Raw genomic sequence first — 10780 nt, forward strand, 5'->3', positions numbered from 1 at the left:
ATACAGCAACTCTGTATCTGGACTAGGCTAATTACAGGAAAGGCAGGAAACAAGCGCAAGTGCATCTTTTAAACCAGAAAGTTGAAAGAGATCGGAAAAAACTGCCCAAACAGCTAATAGTTACAATTTCTGGGCCAGGAACCACTCCTCTTGTGGTAGATAGGCTACCTAATGTTTACCACTCCCACTGATAAGCTAGAAGGCTTCCCTCCAACACAGAAAGGCTTGGGGGTCTAAGAAGCTTACAAAGAGTCCTGGATACAGCAAATCTGTACCTGGACTAGACTAGTTACAGGAAAGGCAGGGAACAAGCACAAACGCAAGCTTTTAAGCCAGCAAGTGGAAACAGATGGAAAACTGCCTAAACGGCCAATAAACTACAATTTATGGGCCAAAACCCACTCTTCCCATGGAAGATAGGCTACCTAGTGATTACCAATCCCACTGATAAGCTAGAAGGCTTCCCTCCAACACAGAAAGGATGGGGGGCTCAAAAGCTTACCAACAATCCTGGATACAGCAACTCTGTATATGGACTAGGCTAGTTACAGGAAAGGCAGGAAACAAGCACAAGTGCAGCTTTCAAACCAGAAAGTTGAAAGAGATGGAAGAAAACTGCCCAAAACGGCCAATAGCTACAATTTCTGGGCCAGGGACCACTCCTCTTGTGGTAGATAGGCTACCTAATGCTTACCACTCCCACTAATAAGCTGGAAGGCTTCCCTCCAACACAGAAAGGCGTGGGGGGCTCAAAAGCTTACAAAGAGTCCTGGATACAGCAAATCTGTACCTGGACTAGACTAGTAACAGGAAAGGCAGGAAACAAGCACAAGCACAAGCTTTTAAATCAGAAGGTTGAAAGAGATGGAAAAGTTTCCCAAATGGCCAAAAAAACTATAATTTCTGGGCCAAAAAACTCTCCTTCTGTGGTAGATAGGCTACCTAGTGCTTACTACTCCCACTGATAAGCTAGAAGGTTTCCCTCCAACACAGAAAGGCTTGGGGGGGCTCAGGAGCTTACAAACTGCCCTGGTGGACTAGACTAATTACAGGAAAGGCAGGAAACAAGCCCAGAATTTATTTTTTTTACAGAAAAGCAGCTAAAACCGCAGTACATACAATCCAAATGCAGTGCAGTCTAGCACACATGTGTAGCAATATTACAGCAAATACAGTTTAATTAAATACAATTAAATTAACAAATGACTAAAAAACAAGTGCAGAAGGCATTAAATTAGAAGGCTACTAACAAGCAGTAATAAGTGCAGACTAAGAGCGACTGAACAGATAACAGCATGCAGAGCAGCAAGTAAGAACAGCTGAATAAAGTATATATATATATATATATATATATATATATATATATATATAAAATTAAAACAATGAAATCCAGAGATTTCAAATGAATGGAAGAGACGAGAGATAGAAAATATAAGGGTAATCAGGTCTGTTTTTCCAGTTTTGTATAACGTACCTGATTATCCTTGTATTGGTCTCTCTCCCATCTTTCTTGTTAGCTTTAAGTCTCCGTTTTTTGAAAGTTTATTTAAAAAAAAATTAATGAATATTAAAATTTTAATAGCATATATTAATGGAAGAAAGTCCGAGTGACCAGACTTTTTTTTATTGGTATATACTCAATTTACAATGGGGATACTGGTTAGGTTGCTCAATCAGCATACTCGTTTTGGAATACTTATGGCCAGTCATTGTATAATAAAGAAATAACCGATGACTTGGTGTGGTATATTGAAGATTTACCCACGGTTGGTGTGATTAAGCAAAGGCAACCGTGGGTAAATCTTCAATACACCACAACCACGGAGTCAGTTATTGCTATTATACAATGACATTATTTAAGAAAAAAATACTTACTTTTCTTAAATAATGTCTTTGTATAACAGCGGATTACTGTTCTTCCACCAGTTGTGGTATACTGCTTGTTCATTTTGATGTACTGAGCATGCATATGGGACTTACATTCCCACGCATACCCAGTACATCAATGCTTTCAAACGGAAGCAATGGAGAAAAGAAAGTCTCTGTTGCTCTGTTTACTCTCTCTCTCTCTCTCTCTCTCTCTTTTTTAACTGTAAAAAAAAAGGTTTTGGGGCACTTTATACCAACAGAAAAAAGTCTGGGCGACCGGACCTTTTTCCATTGGTATATTGTGGGATTTACAATGGGCACGCTTGTTGGGCTGGGCCAATCAGCGTGCACATTTTCCGATAGTAATAGGGAGTCATTGTATAATAGTGCTTTTTAATTGGAAGGCTCTGTGTCTCCTGCTTCTATGAACAGGCATTACAAATGGGATGAAAGGTCTATTTTGCATTGCTTTAAGTGCATACTGGGTTTTGATGATGGTTACTTATAGGTTCATAGGTAAGTACTAGGCTATCTGCCCATGGGCATTTATAAGCCTAGCCACAGAGTGATGGCTTTCGCCTCCCCATTAGATTAGTAACCTGGGCCTCTGTCAGCAGGGCTTCTGAAGTGATCCCAGGGTAGAACTTACGATTACCCATCAACTCATCAAGATTTCTCTTGAAGAGGGTCAGAGAGGAGCTCTGTCGAATATGGATTGGGATTCTATTCCAGAGTGAGGGGAGTCACTGGGACAGGAATCGATCCCTCCAGCATGTCCTGTTTATTGTTGTATATAGGTTCAAGTCGCTAGAACGAGTGGTTCTGAGGGATCTCGTTTTTTTGAGGTGAAGCATGTCCATTAGTTCAGGGTTTGACATGGCCCTATAGGTCAGGCATAGGTCACCCCTGAGCAGACAGTAAGTGACTGAGAAGAGCTGGAGCTTTTTTAGTCGTGCTTCATAGGGTAATTGTTTAAGGCCCTTAATCCTCTTAGTGAGGTACTTCTATGGTCTTTCTAGTTGTTGCAGGTGTCTAGTGAGGTACATCCCAAATGGGGCATTGTACTCTATTATGGGCCTAATGAGTGAGGAGTAAAGGGGCACAATCACCTCCTTGGATCTGGATGAGAAACCCTTTGTGATCAGGTGTGCCACATAGAAGGATTTCCTGACCGTTTTGGCTATGTGGTTATCAAAGGAGAGCATGCTATCTACTTGGGTACCCAGGTCCCTAATTACTTCTTCTGTACTTAGTGGATTCCCATCTATGTGGTTGTTTGTAGGTACTTTGTTTTTCCCAAATGAGATTACTATGCATTTTTTGGCATTTAGCTTGAGGCCGTGACTTTGACATCAGGTGTTTGTTTCTGTGAGACCCTTTTACAGGATGTCTGTGTCAGCTGGAGAGTCAATTATTCCACCCAATTTACAGTAATCTGCGAACTTGGTTAGCCACAATCCCTCTGCCTTTGCCTGTACTTCGGATAAATATATACCGAACAGGCGGGGTCCCAGGACTGAGCCCTGTGGGACTCCGCTTGTGACTGGTTTAGAGTCAGACAGAGTTATAGCATGCAGGTGAAACTCATTTGGGTACTTTTCCGTTAACGGGGCAACAGTTCTAATGACTACTTTCTGTTATCAGGCTAACATCGGAAAAGTACTTTCTTTCTCAAAGGCATTTTGTACTTCGTGAATACACTCAATCACACAATGAAAGCTGTGGAAAGAGTTATAATAGCAGTTTGTTTTAGCCACAATGAAAAAGAGGTCCATGGACACTACCTCCAGACTGTCCTTGACTTTCAGGGACAACCTACCGGATTTGTCTTAGTAATGACTTTATATATTGTGCCTTTATTGACATGTTCCCATATTTATTAACAAAATACACAACAGGCAGCTCTCCGGGGGAGTAGAATGGGTTGAATGATACTGTGTCCACCTCCTGTGGGCCCTTAAACAGTTCATATTCCTCAAAATGTTAACTACTGTGCGCATATTACCATAAATATTGACATTCTACATGGATTTCCTTAAACAATCAGCATACTTGTCAACTGTCCATATTTTCACAGCATGTCCATGTTATTTTGAACAATATTTGGGTCCATTCCTCATAAAGTTTGAGGATTTCTGTAGCAATCAGTTAGGATTACAGTGAAGGGTGTACCCACATCAGCGCATCAGTGCGCGACCACGTGCTAACATTGCAAGTGCTCCTTAGATGTGTTGCCCCAATAATGGAAAAGTACTCTCGTTCGTGTATCCTACTTCCTGTGATACAAACATGAATTATGTGTCCTATCAGTAACTGACACCATGTAAATGTGTCCAGCCCCAATAATGCCACTACACTATAAGGACTTATGTTAAAAGGAAGTATACAAAAAATGAATCATAGATGTAAATTAAAAAAAATGAACCATAGATGTAAATTAAAGGAATATATTTTTACTCACCTTGTGCTTTTTACAAAGGTATTTTCTGAATGTTGGTAGCCTGGAGCTTCAGTTTCTATACTGGACTGTTGCAGGAAATGTTTGCCAGCTTGGTTCTGACCTTGTGTTTGGTCTTGACCTGTATTTTCTTGCAAGGAACTGTTCTAGAGCTTGATGGTTGCTATTTTGTATTGATAAAAAACACCTACCATTCCTTATACATTTATGAAGCTGTAGAACTACTGCAGAATGGAAGCATGTGTGGCCGCTTGCTTCCCTGGTATATGGAGACTTCATTGTTAACCTTGATGTTTTATTCTGCTTGGCCTACATAGATGTTTACAGATTTCATTAACATCTTAACACGTCCTCCATCTTTCTGCTGATGGCTTCCTGCACAAGGTTATTCTAGTGTTTGTTACTTGCCCTGCTGTTGGAGATTAGCTGTATTCTATATTGCAAACACACCTTCCCTAACCCCCAAACTCTGTCCCTAACCCTAACTCTCGATCCCTAAACCTCACCCTAAACTTTCCTCTGTATCCCTAAAACTTTCCATTTTACGTAAGAGGCACTGTTCTTTTTCCTACTTTATACAGCTTTAACGTGCATTCTATAAGTAATAATGGTCTCGAGACTTCTTGTTCATAACTAACTGCAAAGTAGCACAAATCCCCTCGTTCTGTCAACTATGTGAATAATGTCAATATTTTAAAAAAATGTCCTTAGTTTTGGATATTTGTCCCTGATTTTGGAGAAAAGCTGCTGAGCGCTATTACAAGGAGGGTTAAGTTCCTTAAAACAGTGCATAACCACATCATTTTAGTCAACTATCTAAGTCCGCCAATACTTTAAAAGTGTCCTGATTTGGGTTTCTGTCTCTAATTATACTTGGTTTTGTTCCCAAGTTTTACAGGAAACAAAGACACATGGGGAAACTAATATTCTGTTAGTGCATAAAGAAAACAATTTTTATCTTGTGCACATACTTACGTGGTTATCCTGACACCTGTGTGCATTAAAGTGGAATTCCACTACGTTTGAATCTGTAACAGTTCCCTTTCTTTCGAAGCACTATCGACAGATAACTTTATTCCAGCAGTGTCACGTGCTCCGCATCTTCAAGGCGGGAAGTTTGAGTGTAGGGATTTGCGAGCAGACGACTTGGAGTGATTCTCCCTACCTGAACAGTGGTTCGACCCGTCGGTGTTAGCTAACAGGTGGGTTTTAGTTACTGTTTGCGGATGCTAGCTTGTTTATTGTACACGATATTGTAGTTTAAGGTTGGGAAATTAGTTTTATTGTTAATGTATGCCCCCAAACTGTCTAGATTTTCGCAAACTGTCCACATTTTTGCCACAGACTTTTAATTTGTTCCTAATGAAATTTGTGGTTTTCTGGCAAATCGTTGATGACTGAAATAATTCACAAATGAAATGACATATACATTTGAGTTTCAGACTTTATAAATAAATGCATGCTAATACAACTAAGCTATAAGGGCAATATTTAAAACCTGTCCCTGTTTTTAGGCCTTTGTCCCGCATTATGTTAGGCTTTGCCCGATTTTCTGGCACTGAGAGAAGTATACACGCTGGAGCGAGTGTAAATTTGAACGAACATGAATACCTAAAATGTGTAGCCTTTGAAGTGTATAAATAGTGCAATTACGTATCGCCTTTCTGCCAAAGTGTTTTTTTGGTTGTACATTACTCACGGCAGGCAACAAGAGGTTATGCGGAAATGTAACCTCGAATTAGGACAGACAACAGAACAGCGTGGCTTCTGGATGAGGTAAAATGTCAGCCGCTCCACGTTAATTCTTTATAGTCTTGTAATTAGGGTTACCACCTGACCCTCTTTGCCAGGGACAGTCCCACTTTAGGCAGTTGTGTCCTGCAAAAAAAAAAAAATACTAAAAATGGCAAATGTCCTGAGATTTTAAGACAAAATATATTTCTTAAGTTTTCTTTAAACATTGCATAATACAGTTATTTTTTTTATCTGGAACACACAAATATTGTATGGAATAGCATAAGCAACTCAAATGTTACAAAAATAAGCTTTTATTTTGGCAAAAAGTGAAGTTCTGTCCTTTGCACTGGCAGTGGTTATGTGTTACCCTGCAAAATCTCACATTTCTACCAAAAATGTCCAACTTTGGGCATTTGTAAAGGTGGCAACCCTACTTGTGATGATGATGTTAATCCTCATTGTTTTTGTTACAAAGCCAGCATATCTGAGGTATAGGACAAAACTGGGGACTGTTACAGAAACTGAGCTTTTTTAGCAGACACAGAGCAAAAAATCTAGGTAAAAATTAGTAACAGACGAGAGGTGCGAGTCACTTTCTTATTTTGTTTTCTTTTGGAAAATGGGAAGAGTGCGTATGCACCTTTCTATACAATGAACAAAGCAATATTAATGCAGAGGCTTTCCTTTACTTTAAAGACCCCCCCAGCTCTCAACTTTCCACTCCCAAAAGTTGGAAGGCTATATTGCATAAGGTGCAACTAGTGGGCAAAATGTGGAATACTTGTTAATGGTTTACTAACAACTGCATCTAAAAAGCTTACAGGATTTTCATCTCTCAACTTTCCAGATTTTCGCAGAATGTCCAGATTTTTTACTCATATTTTTGGTCTGTGCCTCATATTTGTGTTTTTTGGTGATTGGAGTCAATAATGACAGACATTTGTGGATTTCAGACTTCATATCCTTCAGAAAAAGGAGCTTTCTAAGTTTGTAAGTGCAGTATTTAAAATTTGATACTATTTTTGCCCCCCCCCACCCCGTTATATTTGGCTTTGTCCAGACTTCTTGCACAAAGAGATTGAGAGATATGGCTTACACAGTGGTTAAAATGTGTTATTTTGTACTTACAAAATGATCTTTTGATTAATGAATATTATTACATATTATTTACCATGAATAATAGAAAAATTCTTAATACTGAAAGTGTGACAGACCCTTTTAATGTGGACCAATGAAGAACATGAACTTTTCAATATTCAAAATGAGGAACATTAGTCAAAATAAGGTATACTTAAGAGGTATGGCCACCCTCATCTCCCAAAATTTGTTTTGTTTGCAGTTAAAAGCTTTCTGTACAGTCTCATTGCTCCTTTATCTTTTTAAAACTTTCATTTTGTGGCTCACTGCTGTTCTTCTGCTGTCATAAACATTTCTGTAGTGTTTACTGTCTAAAAGAGTGTAGGCTAGTAGCTTTAGTGTTGTTCCCAACTCTCCCTCCTTGTTGGTGTCCTGGTGTTATACTTGGTAGCTTTGGAGTTGCCCGCCCCTACTGTAAATTTGATTTGAGACACTCCTCCCCAGTCTAGTGTCATTAGCTCATTCTACCTAATACGGAGAGAACATTTGAGAAGGCCAACCCACTTAGTTTCCTAACCATGAATTCTTTTCTCCTCTCTTCTCTCCCTTTCCTTTACAAAAAAAAAAGCTTTGCTAGAACTCCCTGTGTTCTGCTTAACTGTAACAAAAAAAATTACACCTGTTTCCTGCCTTTCCTGTAACTAACTAGTCTAGTCCAGATACAGATTTGCTATATCCAAGTCTGTTTTTAAGCTTCTGGGCCCCCCAAGCCTGTCTGTGTTGGAGGGAAGCCTGGTAGCTTATCAGTGGGAGTGTTAAGCACTAGGCAACCTATCTACCACATAAGGAGTGGTTTCTGGCCAAGAAATTGTAGTTATTGGCCGTTTGGGCAATTTTTCCATCTCTTTCAACTTTCTGATTTAAAAGCCCGCATTTGCACTTGTTTCTTTCCTGTAACTAGTCTAGTTCAGATACAGACTCTTAGTTTAAACAATTGAATTTGCTTATTTGTGCTCAGCACTTGTTCAAAACTCGCAAGCAGTAAATAAGCTACAAATTACTACAACACTCAACCGTCTTCATTTCCTAGAGGAAAACAGTTTTTGTACTTACTTTCCTCACTTGCTTAGAGAAAAAAAGGCTCTTGTACTCACTTTCCTCACTTGTCTAGAGGAAAATAGTTTTTTATTCAGGCATGTCCAGTGGTCAGCTCCCAGTGTCCTCTCCTGTCTATCTGATGAATCTGGGCATCTTGGAGCAATGTAGCAATTGCCTCTTGTACACAGACAACCCTCTCTTCCTACCATCCAACACTACAACCTGTGAGAGATGAACTTATCTAGCCAAACTGGAGGAAAAGCGCTTTCCAACCAAGACTGAACTTGACAGTCAAGAGGAGAAGGTAAACACTTGCACCCCACCACACTCATCCCACTAAACCTACACCACCAAAATCCACACATAGAAACACAAAAACATTCGCGGAGGCTCTCAATAATAATCTGCTCAAGCAACAGAAACCTCCGAAGCAGAAACACAAGCAACCTCCACCCCCCGTCACAACCTAAATGACACATAGCCCACAGACTCAGTATGCCACTCAACCACGGCTCATAAGGCTAAACAACGCACCCAACACAGTAGTCATAGGTGACTGTATAGTCAGGCACAATGATGTCCCACTCACCAGGCTAAACAAGGAGAAGGCTACTGTCAGCTGCCAGGATCCGCCACATACTCCATGCACTAAGGTCCCTCCATAACAAGTACAAATATGACTCTCTCATTGTCCATGTTGGTGTGAATGACCTGAGATGTACCTCCCTGGACTACATGAAAAGAGACATGGAAGAGCTCTCCAATCGTATGATCCTAGCCCCGAATAGCATCCTGCCATCGCCCAAAATGATACCGCGGTACAAGGACAAAATGATTGACTTTAACAATTGGCTAATCTTCTGGTGTCATTCTAAAGGGATCTGGTATGTGTCTGCCTGGGACAACATGGTCGACAGACCACGATGCTTTGCCAGAGATGGCCTGCACCTGTCAACCCTGGGATTCCGGATACTGCCTAAGGCTCTTGCCACCCCTATAGTGCCTTTTTTAGGCAAGGTTCAAATGACAAATTCACCACCGTAACAGGAACAGCGAAGCAAAAACTGAGAGTAATGCTACTCAATGCTAGAAGTCTAAATTTCAAAATGCACTTACTCGAGTCACTCCTTAAAATAGAGAACATTGATATCTGTGCAGTGACTGAGACCTGGTTCAAGGCTCCAGAGAGCACCCCTGCATTACCAGGCTATAACTCGTACCACACTTTTCATCCACCTAACCTGGACTGGAACACCAAAGGTGGAGGTGTGTCCATATTCATTAAGGATATCCACACCTCCAGGCTAGTTGCTCAGCATAATGCTCCTGAGGTTGTCTAAGTGCAACTAACTCTGGGCAAAACTACAATCCAAATTGTAGCTTGCTACAGATCCGCCACCATGCCCCAGGATACCCACTCCTCTTTCCTTGATATACTGGAAAACATTAGTTTTCAATCAATCACCCTAATAATGGGTGATTTCAACTACCTCACCATTAATTGGGAAAACTACTCATGTACCAACTCCTTCACTTAACGCTTTCTGAAATTCATAAATTCCAATGCCCTGGATCAACTTATCCAAACCCCCACCAGGGCAACAATATCCTAGACCTAGTCATTACCAACATGAGTGACCTGTGTTCCACACCTGAAGTCAACTCCTCGTTGGTCAGATCCGACCATAAGCTAATCACCCTAGATATCCACATCCTGCCCCCATCCCCCATTAAGGAAAGCACAGTAAAAAATTTCTCCAAAGCCAACTTCATGCTTCTTAAGACAGAAGTGGCGAACTTCATGATACCCATGCAGATGGACACTACAGTTAGGACTGCTGAATCATACACAAATGCACTCTATAAGCACTTACACGAGTGCATGGATCGTGCTATCCCAAGTAGAACCAAGACACTATCCTCCAAAAAAGGAAGCCAATCTGGTGGTCCCCTGCCAGAAACAAATTCTACAACAGAAGGAAGAAACTGTTGCAAAAGAGAGTAAAATCCCATGAGTGGAGGAGCTCCCTGGTCAGCCTCAGTAAAAAGCTGAGATCCCTTATAGAGCCTCCAAAGCTAGCTACAAAAACAAAATTGCCACTGATTCTAGGGATAACCACAAAGCATTCTATAGCTATGTCAAGAATCTCAATGGCAACACCCTAATCTGCTCTGCGTTACAGCACAATGGCGCGAAAATTACAGAACCAACTGATATTGCCAACATCCTGGCAGATAGGTTCAGTGCTAACTTTACCCCCCTCTCACCCAGTAAAGGGCCCATATTTATATAGGAAGAATGCAGAGTCCCTGTAATCACAACTACGCAGGCAAAAGCTGCACTTTCTAAAGCCAGAAACACAGCATCCATGGGACCAGACAACATCCCAGGCTGCATTTTTCATGAACTTCAGAACGAACTGGCTCCCCACCTAAGCACCATGTTCAATCATAGCCTCACGTCAGGCTTTGTGCCCACTGAATGGCGCACAGCAATAGTTATCCCACTCCACAAAGGGGGAGCCACCACTGATCCTGGGA

General features: G+C 40.9%; 1 protein-coding gene across 1 annotated transcript in view; it reads left to right on the forward strand.

The window, feature by feature from the left end:
* Positions 1-5445: 5445 nt before the first annotated feature.
* The window catches only part of LOC122787953 (troponin C-like), a 743205-nt gene continuing 737870 nt past the window's right edge, over positions 5446-10780 (forward strand). The window contains exon 1 of the mRNA XM_044054879.1: positions 5446-5529. The gene's annotated coding sequence lies outside the window, so the exon portion shown is untranslated. The remainder of the gene's footprint in view (positions 5530-10780) is intronic.

This window comes from Protopterus annectens, chromosome 13.part0, assembly GCF_019279795.1.
Source record: "Protopterus annectens isolate FY-2018-M chromosome 13.part0, PAN1.0, whole genome shotgun sequence".
Taxonomy (NCBI): Eukaryota; Metazoa; Chordata; order Ceratodontiformes; family Protopteridae; genus Protopterus; species Protopterus annectens.